A 17,251-nucleotide genomic window follows, 5' to 3' on the forward strand; every position below is an offset into this window, starting at 1 on the left:
ATGAAGTCTCACTGCCCCCCGGTCAAAAGGGCCATCTGAAAAAAGTGTAAAATCCAGAAAGGCAGGACAGGTCATGGAGAACAGGGAGCCTTGTTATGCTGATGGGCGGATTTAAATTGCCAACAGCCACTCTGGAAAAGTGTATGGTGTTTCCTGAAACACGTAGGAAACAAAGCAACACAGCCTATGGCATTTCCACTTAAGGTCCTATAGCTTAGGGAAATTAAAATCAAAAACACACAGCCACCCCAAAGTTTGGGATGGCTCTGTTTACAAGAACCTCATCTACGGTAGCAGTTAAATATCCCAGAAAGCATAAAATGGATAAAGAAGTTGTGGTACGCACGTACAATGGAATATCACTCAGCAATGAAATCTACGTCATCAGGACCGTAGCGGCATAATGAGTGGATTCAGGTACGATGATTCTATGAGAAATAAGTCAGACAGAAAAAGAAACATCATAAGTTATCACTAATACACGGAATGTAAACTTGGCTACCCATGAACTGAATTACAAAACAGAACAGGGTCTCAAATTTAGCAAACCAACTTATGCTTGCTTATGGGGAAGGTCAGTTGGGATGCTGCATAAAACCAGAGATTGAAATTAGCACAGATACCGTTCCATAAGCCAAATATATAATAGACAAAACCTACTCCTTGCTCAACGAAATGGACTCAACACCCTATATTCAACGCCTGGCAAGATACCTGACAAGTAAGAATCTTAAAACCCATGGATTTATATGTCTCCATAAGGAAATCAAGCGTGTGTACAGCGGCCTAAACGCAGCAGTGAACATCCGATAAATCCCATTATCAAAATAAATTTCAAAAACAAAACACAATGACAGTGAAATAGAGAGCAATTCTTAGATAATTCATTCAGGGCTTGTGATGCAACCTGGATTTACCACATCTACACCCAGAGCTGGGTGAGACATAAGGCTGGACACTTCGGGCTGATAGCATTGGTGAGGTTCGGTGAGCAAACGCAGACCCTTTGAAGTCATACTGCTTGGTACCCATTCCATGCGTCCCAAATTTCCAGGTTTAAGGGATTCTTCCTTTAGCTAAAACATGCATGGAAAACCCATAGTGTGGTCCACCGTGTGATTGGGAAAAGTTTTCAAATGCATCTCAGTTTTCGTCCCCTGGTACTCGGGTTCACCATTCCAGACGCTTTACTCACACTCTCCCCACTTGGAGAGTCAGTGTATTTAACCTCCTGTTTGGCACACTTGGCAATTTCTGCGCAAGATGAACAGGCATAGGGAGAAGCAATGAGAGACTAGCTGTAGGTGTCTGCACGGGCAAATGGAACGCTTATTTCCCACCAGGAAGAGGAATTAACAAAAGGCTCAGCGTGCCCTGCTGGAAACAGATTAGGGCCTGAAGCAATCTTGCGGTTTTGCGGCCAGCTCACAAGAAAGCGAGTTGAAGAAAGGAGCTCAGGGGCACTGTAATTCACAAATCTGCAGAGTTATGAATGACACCTATCGTCCAAAAATGTATAGAAGTAAGTCTTCGAAGAGAACTTGAAAGCGGGGCAGAATTTCAGGAAAACGATTTCAGGGGGTAGACTGGAATTGCACTTAAAGCATAGGAAAAGAGGCAGAATGTTGACAATGATGCACTTGGCCAAAAAGGGCGTATGCATTTTTTCCTGAATATATTCAGGAAAAAACGCATACGCCCTTTTAGGCCAACAAAGCAAGCGTGTAAAGTAAATCTGCACTACAATGAAGTCTCACTGCCCCCCGGTCAAAAGGGCCATCTGAAAAAAGTGTAAAATCCAGAAAGGCAGGACAGGTCATGGAGAACAGGGAGCCTTGTTATGCTGATGGGCGGATTTAAATTGCCAACAGCCACTCTGGAAAAGTGTATGGTGTTTCCTGAAACACGTAGGAAACAAAGCAACACAGCCTATGGCATTTCCACTTAAGGTCCTATAGCTTAGGGAAATTAAAATCAAAAACACACAGCCACCCCAAAGTTTGGGATGGCTCTGTTTACAAGAACCTCATCTACGGTAGCAGTTAAATATCCCAGAAAGCATAAAATGGATAAAGAAGTTGTGGTACGCACGTACAATGGAATATCACTCAGCAATGAAATCTACGTCATCAGGACCGTAGCGGCATAATGAGTGGATTCAGGTACGATGATTCTATGAGAAATAAGTCAGACAGAAAAAGAAACATCATAAGTTATCACTAATACACGGAATGTAAACTTGGCTACCCATGAACTGAATTACAAAACAGAACAGGGTCTCAAATTTAGAAAACCAACTTATGCTTGCTTATGGGGAAGGTCAGTTGGGATGCTGCATAAAACCAGAGATTGAAATTAGCACAGATACCATTTCATAAGGCAAATATATAATAGACAAAACCTACTCCTTGCTCAACGAAATGGACTCAACACCCTATATTCAACGCCTGGGAAGATACCTGACAAGTAAGAATCTTAAAACCCATGGATTTATATGTCTCCATAAGGAAATCAAGCGTGTGTACAGTGGCCTAAAAGCAGCAGTGAAAATCCGATAAATCCCATTATCAAAATGAATTTCATAAACAAAACACAATGACAGTGAAATAGAGAGCAATTCTTAAATAATTCATTCAGGGCTTGTGATGCAACCTGTATTTACCACATCTACACCCAGAGCTGGATGAGACATAAGGCTGGACACTTCGGGCTGATAGCATTGGTGAGGTTCGGTGAGCAAACGCAGACCCTTTGAAGTCATACTGCATGGTACCCATTCCATGGGTGCCAACTCTCCAGGTTTAAGGGATTCTACCTTCAGCTAAAACATGCATGGGAAACCCAGAGTATGGTCCACCGTGTGATTGGGAAACGTTTTCAAATGCATCTCAGTTTTCGTCCCCTGGTAATCGGGTTCAACATTTGAACGCTTTACTAACACTCTCCCCACTTGGAGAGTCAGTGCCATTAACCTCTTGTTTGGCACAGTTTGCAATTTCTGCGCAAGATGAACAGGAATAGGGAGAAGCAATGAGAGACTAGCTGTTGGTGTCTGCACGGGCAAATTGAACGATCATTTCCCACCAGGAAGAGGAATTAACCAAAGGCTCCGCGTGCCCGGCCGGAAACATATTAGGGCCTGAAGCAATCCTGCGGTTTTGCGGCCAGCTCACAAGAAAAGGAGTTGAAGAAAGGAGCTCAGGGGCACTGTAATTCACAAACATGCAGAGTTATGAATGACAGCTATCGTCCAAAAATGTACTGAAGTAAGTCTTCAAAGAGGACTTGAAAGCGGGGCAGAATTTCAGGAAAACGATTTCAGGGGGTAGACTGGAATTGCAGTTAAAGCATAGGAAAAGAGGCAGAATATCGACAATGATGCACTTGCCCAAAAAGGGCGTATGCGTTTTTTCCTGAATATATTCAGGAAAAAACGCATACGCCGTTTTTGGCCAACGAAGCAAGCGTGTAAAGGAAATCTGCACTACAATGAAGTCTCACTGCCCCCCGGTCAAAAGGGCCATGTGAAAAACGTGTAAAATCCAGAAAGGCAGGACAGGTCTTGGAGAACAGGGAGTCTTGTTATGCTGATGGGCGGGATGCAAATTGCCAACAGCCACTCTGGAGAAATGTATGGTGTATCCTGAAACACATAGGAAACAAAGCAACACAGCCTATGTCACTTCCACTATGGTCCTATAGCTTAGGGTAATTAAAATCAAAAACACACAGCCACCCCAAAGTTTGGGATGGCTCTGTTTACAAGAACCTCGTCTACGGTACAAGTAAAATATCCCAGAAAGTAAGAAATGGATAAAGAATTTGTGGTACGCACGTACAATGGAATATCACTCAGCAATGAAATCTACGTCATCAGGCCCGTAGCGGCATAATGAGTGGATTCAGGTACGATGATTCTACGAGAAATAAGTCACACAGAAAAAGAAACATCATAAGATATCACTAATACACGGAATGTAAACTTGGCTACACATGAACTGAATTACAAAACAGAACAGGGTCTCAAATTTAGAAAACCAACTTATGCTTGCTTATGGGGAAAGGTGAGTTGGGGTGCTGCATAAAACCAGAGATTGAAATTAGCACAGATACCGTTCCATAAGCCAAATATATAATAGACAAGACCTACTCCTTGCTCAACGAAATGGACTCAACACCCCATATTCAACGCCTGGCAAGATACCTGACAAGTAAGAATCTTAAAACCCATGGATTTATATGTCTCCATAAGGAAATCAAGCATGTGTACAGCGGCCTAAATGCAGCAGTAAAAATCCGATAAATCCCATTATCAAAATGAATTTCAAAAACAAAGCACAATGACAGTGAAATAGAGAGCAATTCTTAAATAATTCATTCAGGGCTTGTGATGCAACCTGGATTTCCCACATCTACACCCAGAGCTGGGTGAGACATAAGGCTGGACACTTCGGGCTGATAGCATTGGTGAGGTTCGGTGAGCAAACGCAGACCCTTTGAAGTCATACTTCATGGTACCCATTCCATGGGTCCCAACTCTCCAGGTTTAAGGGATTCTTCCTTCAGCTAAAACATGCATGGGAAACCCATAGTATGGTCCACCGTGTGATTGGGAAACGTTTTCAAATGCATCTCAGTTTTCGTCCCCTGGTACTTGGGTTCACCATTCCAGACGCTTTACTAACACTCTCCCCACTTGGAGAGTCAGTGCCTTTAACCTCCTGTTTGGCACAGTTTGCAATTTCTGCGCAAGATGAACAGGCATAGGGAGAACCAATGAGAGACTAGCTGTTGGTGTCTGCACGGGCAAATTGAACGAACATTTCCCACCAGGAAGAGGAATTAACCAAAGGCTCAGCGTGCCCGGCCGGAAACAAATTAGGGCCTGAAGCAATCCTGCGGTTTTGCGGCCAGCTCACAAGAAAAGGAGTTGAATAAAGGAGCTGAGGGGCACTGTAATTCACAATCCTGCAGAGTTATGAATGACAGCTATCGTCCAAAAATGTACTGAAGTAAGTCTTCAAAGAGGACTTGAAAGCGGGGCAGAATTTCAGGAAAACGATTTCAGGGGTAGACTGGAATTGCACTTAAAGCGTAGGAAAAGAGGCAGAATGTCGACAATGATGCACTTGGCCAAAAAGGGCGTATGCGTTTTTTCCTGAATATATTCAGGAAAAAACGCATACGCCCTTTTTGGCCAACCAAGCAAGCGGGTAAAGGAAATCTGCACTACAATGAAGTCTCACTGCCCCCTGGTCAAAAGGGCCATCTGAAAAAAATGTAAAATCCAGAAAGTCAGGACAGGTCATGGAGAACAGGGAGCCTTGTCATGCTGATGGGCGGGATGTAAATTGCCAACAACCACTCTGGAGAAGTGTATGTTGTTTCCAGAAACACGTACGAAACAAAGCAACACAGCCTATGGCACTTCCACTTATGGTCCTATAGCTTAGGGAAATTAAATTCAAAAACACACAGCCACCCCAGAGTTTGGGACGGCTCTGTTTACAAGAACCTCGTCTACGGTACAAGTAAAATATCCCAGAAAGCAAAAAATGAATAAAGAAGTTGTGGTACGCACGTACAATGGAATATCACTCAGCAATGAAATCTACGTCATCAGGCCCATAGCGGCATAATGAGTGAATTCAGGTACGATGATTCTACGAGAAATAAGTCACACAGAAAAAGAAACATCATCAGATATCACTAATACACGGAATGTAAAGTTGGCTACCCATGAACTGAATTACAAAACAGAACAGGGTCTCAAATTTCGAAAACCAACTTATGCTTGCTTATGGGGAAAGGTGAGTTGGGGTGCTGCATAAAACCAGAGATTGAAATTAGCTCAGATACCGTTCCATAAGCCAAATATATAATAGACAAGACCTACTCTTTGCTCAACGAAATGGACTCAACACCCCATATTCAACGCCTGGCAAGATACCTGACAAGTAAGAATCTAAAAACCCATGGATTTATATGTCTCCATAAGGAAATCAAGCGTGTGTACAGCGGCCTAAATGCAGCAGTGAAAATCCGATAAATCCCATTATCAAAATAAATTTCAAAAACAAAACAAAATGACAGTGAAATAGAGAGCAATTCTTAAATAATTCATTCAGGGTTTGTGATGCAACCTGGATTTACCACATCTACACCCAGAGCTGGGTGAGACATAAGGCTGGACACTTCGGGCTGATAGCATTGGTGAGGTTCGGTGAGCAAACGCAGACCCTTTGAAGTCATACTGCATGGTAACCATTCCATGGGTCCCAACTCTCCAGGTTTAAGGAATTCTTCCTTCAGCTAAAACATGCATGGGAAACCCAGAGTATGGTCCAACATGTGATTGGGAAACGTTTTCAAATGCATCTCAGTTTTCGTCCCCTGGTACTCGGGTTCAACATTTGAACACTTTAATAACACTCTCCCCACTTGGAGAGTCAGTGCCATTAACCTCCTGTTTGGCACAGTTTGCAATTTCTGTGCAAGATGAACAGGAATAGGGAGAAGCAATGAGAGACTAGCTGTAGGTGTCTGCACGGGCAAATGGAACGCTCATTTCCGACCAGGAAGAGGAATTAACCGAAGGCTCAGCGTTCCTTGCGGGAAAAAGATTAGGGCCTGAAGCAATCCTGCGGTTTTGCGGCCAGCTCACAAGAAAGCGAGTTGAAGAAATGAGCTCAGGGGCACTGTACTTCACAAACTTGCAGAGTTATGAATGACAGCTATCGTCCAAAAATATATTTAAGTAAGTCTTCGAAGAGGACTTGAATGCGGGGCAGAACTTCAGGAAAACGATTTCAGGGGGTAGACTGGAATTGTACTAAAAGCATAGGAAAAGAGGCAGAATGTCGACAATGATGCACTTGGCCAAAAAGGGCGTATGCGTTTTTTCCTGAATATATTCAGGAAAAAACGCATACGCCCTTTTTGGCCAACCAAGCAAGCGTGTAATGGAAATCTGCACTATAATGAAGTCTCACTGCCCCCCGGTCAAAAGGGCCATCTGAAAAATGTGTAAAATCCAGAAAGTCAGGGCAGGTCATGGAGAACAGGGAGCCTTGTCATGCTGATGGGCGGGATGTAAACTGCCAACAACCACTCTGGAGAAGTGTATGGTGTTTCCAGAAACACGTAGGAAACAAAGCAACACAGCCTATGGCACTTCCACTTATGGTCCTATAGCTTAGGGAAATTAAAATCACAAACACACAGCCACCCCAAAGTTTGGGATGGCTCTGTTTACAAGAACCTTGTCTACGGTACAAGTTAAATATCCGAGAAAGGAAAAAATGGATAAGAAAGTTCTGGTACGCACGTACAATGAAATATCACTCAGCAATGAAATCTACGTCTTCAGGCCCGTAGCGGCATAATGAGTGGATTCAGGTACGATGATTCTACGAGAAATAAGTCACACAGAAAAAGAAACATCATAATATATCAGTAATACACGGAATGTAAACTTGGCTACACATAAACTGAATTACAAAACAGAACAGGGTCTCAAATTTAGAAAACCAACTTATGCTTGCTTATGGGGAAAGGTGAGTTGGGGTGCTGCATAAAACCAGAGATTGAAATTAGCACAGATACCGTTCCATAAGCCAAATATATAATAGACAAGCCCTACTACTTGCTCAACGAAATGGACTCAACACACCATATTCAACGCCTGGCAAGATACCTGACAAGTAAGAATCTTAAAACCCATGGATTTATATGTCTCCATAAGGAAATCAAGCGTGTGTACAGCGGCCTAAACGCAGCAGTGAAAATCCGATAAATCCCATTATCAAAATAAATTTCAATAACAAAACACAATGACAGTGAAATAGAGAGCAATTCTTAAATAATTCATTCAGGGCTTGTGATGCAACCTGGATTTACCACATCTACAACCAGAGCTGGGTGAGACATAAGGCTGGACACTTCGGGCTGATAGCATTGGTGAGGTTCGGTGAGCAAACGCAGACCCTTTGAAGTCATACTGCATGGTACCCATTCCATGGGTCCCAACTCTCCAGGTTTAAGGGATTCTTCCTTCAGCTAAAACATGCATGGGAAACCCAGACTATCGTCCACCGTGTGATTGGGAAACGTTTTCAAATGCATCTCAGTTTTCGTCCCCTGGTACTCGGGTTCACCATTCCAGACGCTTTACTAACACTCTCCCCACTTGGAGAGTCAGTGCCTTTAACCTCCTGTTTGGCACAGTTTGCAATTTCTGCGCAAGATGAACAGGCATAGGGAGAACCAATGAGAGACTAGCTGTTGGTGTCTGCACGGGCAAATTGAACGATCATTTCCCACCAGGAAGTGGAATTAACCAAAGGCTCAGCATGCCCGGCCGGAAACATATTACGGCCTGAAGCAATCCTGCGGTTTTGCGGCCAGCTCACAAGAAAAGGAGTTGAAGAAAGGAGCTCAGGGGCAGTGTAATTCACAAACCTGCAGAGTTATGAATGACAGCTATCGTTCAAAAATGTACTGAAGTAAGTCTTCAAAGAGGACTTGAGAGCGGGGCAGAATTTCAGGAAAACGATTTCAGGGGGTAGAATGGAATTGCACTTAAAGCGTAGAAAAAGAGGCAGAATGTCAACAATGATGCACTTGGCCAAAAAGGGCGTATGCGTTTTTTCCTGAATACATTCAGGAAAAAACGCATACGCCCTTTTTGGCCAACCAAGCAAGCGTGTAAAGGAAATCTGCACTACAATGAAGTCTCACTGCCCCCCCGGTCAAAAGGGCCATCTGAAAAAAGTATAAATTCCAGAAAGGCAGGACAGGTCATGGAGAACAGGGAGCCTTGTCATGCTGATGGGCGGGATGTAAATTGCCAACAACCACTCTGGAGAAGTGTATGGTGTTTCCAGAAACACGTAGGAAACAAAGCAACACAGCCTATGGCACTTCCACTTATGGTCCTATAGCTTAGGGAAATTAAAATCAAAAACACACAGCCACCCCAGAGTTTGGGACGGCTCTATTTACAAGAACCTCGTCTACGGTACAAGTAAAATATCCCAGAAAGCAAAAAATGGATAAAGAAGTTGTGGTACGCACGTACAATGGAATATCACTCAGCAATGAAATCTACTTCATCAGGCCCGTAGCTGCATAATGAGTGGATTCAGGTATGATGATTCTACGAGAAATAAGTCACACAGAAAAAGAAACATCATAAGATATGACTAATACACGGAATGTAAACTTGGCTACCCATGAACTGAATTACAAAACAGAACAGGGTCTCAAATTTAGAAAACCAACTTATGCTTGCTTATGGGGAAAGGTGAGTTGGGGTGCTGCATAAAACCAGAGATTGAAATTAGCACAGATACCGTTCCATAAGCCAAATATATAATAGACAAGACCTACTCCTTGCTCAACGAAATGGACTCAAAGCCTGGGAATATACCTGACAAGTAAGAATCTTAAAACCCATGGATTTATATGTCTCCATAAGGAAATCAAGCGTGTGTACAGCAGCCTAAACGCAGCAGTGAAAATCCGATAAATTTCATTATCAAAATAAATTTCAAAACCAAAACACATTGACAGTGAAATAGAGAGCAATTCTTAAATAATTCATTCAGGGTTTGTGATGCAACCTGGATTTACCACATCTACACCCAGAGCTGGGTGAGATATACGGCTGGACACTTCGGGCTGATAGCATTTGTGAGGTTCGGTGAGCAAACGCAGACCCTTTGTAGTCATACTGCATGGTACCCATTCCATGGTTCCCATCTCTCCAGGTTTAAGGGATTCTTCCTTCAGCTAAAACATGCATGGGAAACCCACAGTACAGTGCACTGTGTGACCGGGAAACGTTTTCAAATGCATCTCAGTTATCGTCCCCTGGTACTCGGGTTCACCATTCCAGACGCTTTACTAACACTCTCCCCACTTGGAGAGTCAGTGCCATTAACCTCCTGTTTGGCACAGTTTGCAATTTCTGCGCAAGATGTACAGGAATAGGGAGAACCAATGAGAGACTAGCTGTAGGTGCCTGCACGGGCAAAAGGAACACTCATTTCCGACCAGGAAGAGGAATTAAACAAAGGCTCAGCATGCCCTGCCGGAAAGAGATTATGGCCTGAAGAAATCCTGCGGTTTTGCGGCCAGCTCACAAGAAAGCGAGTTGAAGACATGAGCTCAGGGGCACTGTAATTCACAAACCTGCAGAGTTATGAATGACAGCTATCGTCCAAAAATGTATTGAAGTAAGTCTTCGAAGAGGACTTGTAAGAGGGGCAGAATTTCAGGAAAACGATTTCAGGGGGTTGACTGGAATTGTACTAAAAGCATAGGAAAAGAGGCAGAATGTCGACAACGATGCACTTGGCCAAAAAGGGCGTATGCGTTTTTTCCTGAATATATTCAGGAAAAAACGCATACGCCCTTTTTGGCCAACCAAGCAAGCGTGTAAAGGAAATCTGCACTACAATGAAGTCTCACTGCCCCCCCGGTCAAAAGGGCCATCTGAAAAAAGTGTAAAATCCAGAAAGGCAGGACAGGTCATGGAGAACAGGGAGCCTTGTCATGCTGATGGGCGGGATGTAAATTGCCAACAACCACTCTGGAGAAGTGTATGGTGTTTCCAGAAACACGTGGGAAACAAAGCAACACAGATTATGTCACTTCCACTTATGGTCCTATAGCTTAGGGAAATTAAAATCAAAAACACACAGCCACCCCAGAGTTTCGGACGGCTCTGTTTACAAGAATCTCGTCTACGGTACAAGTAAAATATCCCAGAAAGCAAAAAATGGATAAAGAAGTTGTGGTACGCACGTACAATGGAATATCACTCAGCAATGAAATGTACTTCATCAGGCCCGTAGCGGCATAATGAGTGGATTCAGGTATGATGATTCTACGAGAAATAAGTCACACAGAAAAAGAAACATCATAAGATATGACTAATACACGGAATGTAAACTTGGCTACCCATGAACTGAATTACAAAACAGAACAGGGTCTCAAATTTAGAAAACCAACTTATGCTTGCTTATGGGGAAAGGTGAGTTGGGGTGCTGCATAAAACAGAGATTGAAATTAGCACAGATACCGTTCCATAAGCCAAATATATAATAGACAAGACCTACTCCTTGCTCAACGAAACGGACTCAAAGCCTGGGAATATACCTGACAAGTAAGAATCTTAAAACCCATGATTTATATGTCTCCATAAGGAAATCAAGCATGTGTACAGCAGCCTAAACGCAGCAGTGAAAATCCGATAAATCCCATTATCAAAATAAATTTCAAAACCAAAACACATTGACAGTGAAATAGAGAGCAATTCTTAAATAATTCATTCAGGGCTTGTGATGCAACCTGGATTTATCACATCTACACCCAGAGCTGGGTGAGATATACGGCTGGACACTTCGGGCTGATAGCATTTGTGAGGTTCGGTGAGCAAATGCAGACCCTTTGTAGTCATACTGCATGGTACCCATTCCATGGTTCCCAGCTCTCCAGGTTTAAGGGATTCTTCCTTCAGCTAAGACATGCATGGGAAACCCAGAGTATTGTCCACCGTGTGATTGGGAAACGTTTTCAAATATATCTCAGTTTTCGAACCCTGGTACTCGGGTTCACCATTCCAGACACTTTACTAACATTCTCCCCACTTGGAGAGTCATTGCCTTTAACCTCCTGTTTGGCACAGTTTGCAATTTCTACGCAAGATTAACAGGAATAGGGAGAAACAATGAGAGACTAGCTGTAGGTGTCTGCACGGGCAAATGGAACGCTCATTTCCCACCAGGAAGAGGAATTCACCAAAGGCTCAGTGTGCCCTGACGGAAACAGATTAGGGCCTGCAGCAATCCTGCGGTTTTGCGGCCAGCTCACAAGAAAGCGAGTTGAGGAAACGAGCTCAGGGGCACTGTATTTCACAAACCTGCAGAGTTATGAATGACAGCTATCGTCCAAAAATGTATTGAAGTAAGTCTTCGAATAGGACTTGAAAGCGGGGCAGAATTTCAGGAAAACGATTTCAGGGGGTAGACTGGAATTGCACTTAAAGCATAGGAATAGAGGCAGAATGTCGACAATGATGCTCTGGCCAAAAAGTGCGTATGCGTTTTTTCCTGAATATATTCAAGAAAAAACGCATACGCCATTTTTGGCCAAGCAAGCAAGCAGGTAAATGAAATCTGCACTACAATGAAGTCTCACTGCCCCCCGGTCAAAAGGGGCATCTGAAAAAGTGTAAAATTCAGAAAGGCAGGACAGGTCATGGAAAACAGGGAGACTTGTTATGCTGATGGGGGGGATGTAAATTGCAAACAGCCACTCTGGAGAAGTGTATGGGGTTTCCTGAAACACGTAGGAAACAAAGCAACGGAGCCTATGTCACTTCCACTTATGGTCCTATAGCTTAGGGAAATTAAAATCAAAAACACACAGCCACCCCAAAGTTTGGGACAGCTCTGTTTACAAGAACGTCGTCTACGGTACAAGTTAAATATCCCAGAATGTGAAAAATGGTTAAAGAAGTTGTGGTACGCACGTACAATGGAATATCACTCACCAATGAAATCTATGTCATCAGGCCCGTCGCGGCATATTGAGTGGATCCAGGTACGATGATTCTAAGTGAAATAAGTCACACAGAAAATGAAACATCATAAGATATCACTAATACACGGAATGTAAACTTGGCTACACATGAACTGAATTACAAAACAGAACAGGGTCTCAAATTTAGAACACCAACTTATGCTTGCTTATGGGGAAAGGTGAGGTGGGGTGCTGCATAAAACCAGAGATAGAAATTAGCACACATACCTTTCCATAAGCCAAATATGTAATAGTCAAGACTTACACCTTGCTCAACGAAATGGACTAAACACACCATATTCAACTCCTAGGATTACACATGACTAGTAAGAATCTTCAAATCCATGGATTTATATGTCTCCGTAATAGAATCAAGTGTGTGTACAGCTGCATGAAGGCAGCAGAGAAAATCCGATAAATCCCATTATCAAAATAAACTACAAAAACAAACACAATGACAGTGAAATAGAGAGCAATTCTTAAATAATTCATTCAGGGCTTGTGATGCAACCTGGATTTACCACATCTACACCTAGAGCTGAGTGAGACATAAGGTTCGACACTTTGGGCTGATAGCATTGGTGAGGTTCGGTGAGAAAATGCAGGCCATTTGAAGTCATACTGCATGGTACCCATTGCATGGGTCCCACCTCTCCAGGTTTAAGGGATTCTTCCTTCAGGTAAAACACGCATGGGAAACCCAGAATATGGTCCACCGTGTGACCGGGAAACCTTTTTAAATGCATCTCAGTTTTCTTCCCCTCATACTCGGTTTTACCATTCCAGACGCTTTACTAACTCTTTCCCCAATTGGAGAGTCAGTGCCTTTAACGTCCTGTTTGGCACAGTTTGGAATTTCTGAGCAAGATGAACAGGAATAGGGAGAACCAATGAGAGATTAGCTGTAGGTGTCTGCACGAGCAAATTTAATGCTCATTTCCCATCAGGAAGAGGAATTAGCCAAAGGCTCAACATGCCGTGCCGGAACCAGATTAGGGCCTGAAGCAATCCTGCGGTTTTGCGGCCAGCTCACAAGAAAGCGAGTTGAAGAATGGAGCTCAGGGGCACTGTAATTCACAAACCTGCAGAGTTATAAATGACAGCTATCGTCCAAAAATATATTGAAGTAAGGCTGCAAAGAGGACTTGAACGCGGGGCAGAATTCCAGGAATACGATTTCAGGAGGTAGATGGGAAGTCCTCTGAAAGTATAGGAGAAGAGGCAGAACTTCGACAATGATGCACTTGGTCAAAAAGGGCATATGCGTTTCTTCCAGGGCCCTCGTTAAAGAGGGTAGGAGGCTCCCAGCATGCTTCAGTGGCCAACAGAGGGCCTACGTCGCCAAGGCGACGTGAGCCATCCAGGCAGGAGTGACCTCACATCAGAGCGCCCACCTCACAGAAGGGTAAGGAACCCAGTCATGATCAGACTCTCACCAGAGTGCCCACATAAGCAAGGGGCTGGGAATCAGGCACGAGTGTCCTCACACCCGTGGGGCCACATCATCGAAAGTTGAGGTACCCAGCACATGTGGCCTCAAACCAGAGGACCCACATCACCATGGGTCTCAGAGCGAGGCAGGCAGGATTAACCTCAAAACACATGGCCCATTGTATAAAAAGGTGAGGAATCCAGCAGTTGGAACATCCCAGCAGGCGGCCCAGAGCACCGAGGCTATGGGATCCAGGCAGTGATGAACTCACAACAGAGGGCCCTCATCGTGATACTGTAAGCAACCCAGCCGTTGTGACCTCAGAGCACAAGGCCCACATCCCCATGGGGAAGGGAACCAAGCAGGAGTGTCATCGCACCAGTGGGCACACAACAGAAAATGTGGGGAGCCCAGCAGTTAGGGCCGGACGCCAGAGGGCCCTCATCACTGAGGAGAGGAGGCTCCCAGCAAGCTCCAACTGCTACCAGAGGGCCGACGTCGCCAATGCGGGGTGTGCCAGCCAGGCAGGAGTGACCTCAGAGCAGAGGGCCAACCACACAAAAGTGTGAGGAACCCAAAGAGGATCAGACTCTCACCAGAGGGCCCACATCACCAAGGGAATGGAAACCAGGCAGGAGTGTCCTCACACCAGTGGGGCCACATCACCGAAATGTGACGGACCCAGCACACGTGGCCTCAAACTACAGGACACACATCACCAAGGGGCTGGGAGTGAGGCAGGCAGGAGGAGCCTCAAAACAGAGGGCCCATTGCGTAAAAAAGGTGAGGAATCCCGCAGTTGGAACCTCCCAGCAGGCGGCCAGGAGCAGCGAGGCTATGGGATCCAGGCCTGACTGAACTCAAAACAGAGGGCCCACATTCTGACACTGTGAGCAACCCAGCCGTTGGGACCACAGAGCAGAAAGCCCACATCCCCTAGGGAAGGGACCCTGGCTGGAGTGTACTCACACGACAGGGCGCACATCAGAAAATTTTGGGAGCCCATGAGTTAGGGCCTGACGCCAGAGGGCCCTCATTACCGAGGGGAGGAGACTCCCAGCAGGCACCAACTCCCAACTGAGGGCCCACATCGCCAACGTGACGTGTGCCAGCCAGGCAGGAGTGACCTCACAGCAGAGGGCCCACCTCCCAGAAGTGTGAGGAATCCAGACAGGATCAGACTCTCACAAGAGGGCCCCAATCACCAAGGGGATGGGAACCAGGCAGGAGTGTCCTCACACCAGTGGGGCCACATCAATAAAGGTGAGGAAACCGGTACATGTGGCCTTAAACCAGAGGACCTACATCACAAAGGGGCTGGGAGTGAGTCAGGAAGTAGGAGCATAAAAACACAGGACCCAAAGAATAAAAAAGGTAAGGAATCCAGCAGTAGGAACCTCCCAGCAGTCGGCTCAGAGCACAGAGTCTATGGGATCTAGGCCTGAGTGAACTAACACCAGAGAGACAACATCATGAAACGGTGAACAACACAGGTGTTGGGACCTTAGAGCAGAAGGCCCACATGCCCATGGGGATGGGAACCTCGCAGGAGTGTCCTCGCACCACTTAGCACGTATCAGAAAATGTGGGTACCCAGCAGTTAGGGCCTGACGCTAGAGGGCCCCCATCACCGAGGGGAGGAGGCTCCCAGCAGGCTCCAAGTGCCACAAGAGGGCCGATGTTGCCCAGGTGGGGTGTGCCAGCCAGGCAGGAGTGACCTCACAGCAGAGGGCCCACCTCACAGAAGGGTGAGGAACCCAGCCAGGATCAGACTCTCACCAGAGGGCCCACATCATCAAGGGGATAGGAAGCAGGCAGGAGTGTCCTCACACCAGTGTGGCCACATCATCCAAAGGCGAGGGACCCAGCACACGTGGCCTCACACCAGAGGACACACATCACCAAGGGACTGGGAGTGAGGCAGGCAGGAGGAGTCTCAAAACAGAGGGTCCATAGAAGAAAAAAGGTGAGGAATCCCGCAGTTGTAACCTCCCCGCAGGTGGCCAGGAGCAGCGAGGCTATGGGATCCAGGCCGGAGAGAACTCACAGCAGAGGGCCCTCATCATGAAACTGAGCAACCCACGGTTGGGACCTCAAAGCAGAAGGCCCACATTCCCATGGGGTTGGGAACCTGGCACGAGTGTACTCGAACCACAGGGCGCATATCAGAAAATATTGGGAGCCCAGGAATTAGGGCCTGACGCCAGAGGGCCCTCATTACCGAGGGCAGGAGACACCCAGCAGGCACCAAATCCCACCAGAGGGCCGACTTCGCCAAGGCGGGGTGTGCCAGCCAGGCAGGAGTGACGTCAGAGAAGAGGGCCCACCTCACAGAAGTGTGAGGAACCCAACCAGGATCAGACTCTCACCGGATGGCCCACATCACCAAGGGGATGGGAACCAGGCAGGAGTGTCCTCACACCAGTGGGGCCACATCAGCCAAAGGTGAGGAACCCAGCACATGTGGCCTCAAACCACAGGACACACATCACCAAGGGGCTGGGAGTGAGGCAGGTGTCCGGAGGGGCACATTTAACTCTAATTTCCCACCAGGAAGAGGAATTAACCAAAGGCTCAGAGTGCCGTGCCAGACCCTGATTATGGCCTAAAGCAAACCTGCGGTTCTGTGGCCAGCTTTCAAGGAAATGAGTTAAGAAAAGAAATCACAGGCACTGTAATTCACAAACCTGCAGAGTTATAAATGACAGCTATTGGCAAAAATATACTGAAGTAAGTCTGCAAAGAGGACTTGAAAACGAGGCAGAATTGCAGGAATCATATTTCAGGAGGTAGATTGGAATTGCGTTTAAAGCATGTGAAAAGCGGCAGATCTTTGACAGTGATGCACTTGGACAAAAGTGCGTAAACATTTTTTCCTGAATATATTCAGGAAAAAACACATATGCCCTTTTTGGCCAACCAAGCACTCGAGCAATGGAAATCCGCACTACAATGAAGTCTCATTTCCCATTCGTCAAAAGGGCCATCTGAAAAAAGTGTAAAAACCAGAAACACAGGACAGGCCATGGAGAACAGGGAGCCTTGTTATGCTGATGGGCGGGATGTAAATTGCCAACAGACACTCTGGAGATGTTTATGGTGTATCCTGAAACATCTGAAAAACAAAGCTACAGACCCTAGGGCACTTCCACTTTTGGCCCTATAGCTTAGGAAAATTAAAATCAACAAGACACAGCCAACACCAAATTTAGGGCTGCTGTGTTTACAAGA

This window comes from Delphinapterus leucas, unplaced genomic scaffold, assembly GCF_059928025.1.
Source record: "Delphinapterus leucas isolate spDelLeu-1000000601 "Yukka" unplaced genomic scaffold, BTC_Dleu_Yukka2 spDelLeu_asBTCV2_sq31, whole genome shotgun sequence".
NCBI classification, from domain to species: Eukaryota; Metazoa; Chordata; class Mammalia; order Artiodactyla; family Monodontidae; genus Delphinapterus; species Delphinapterus leucas.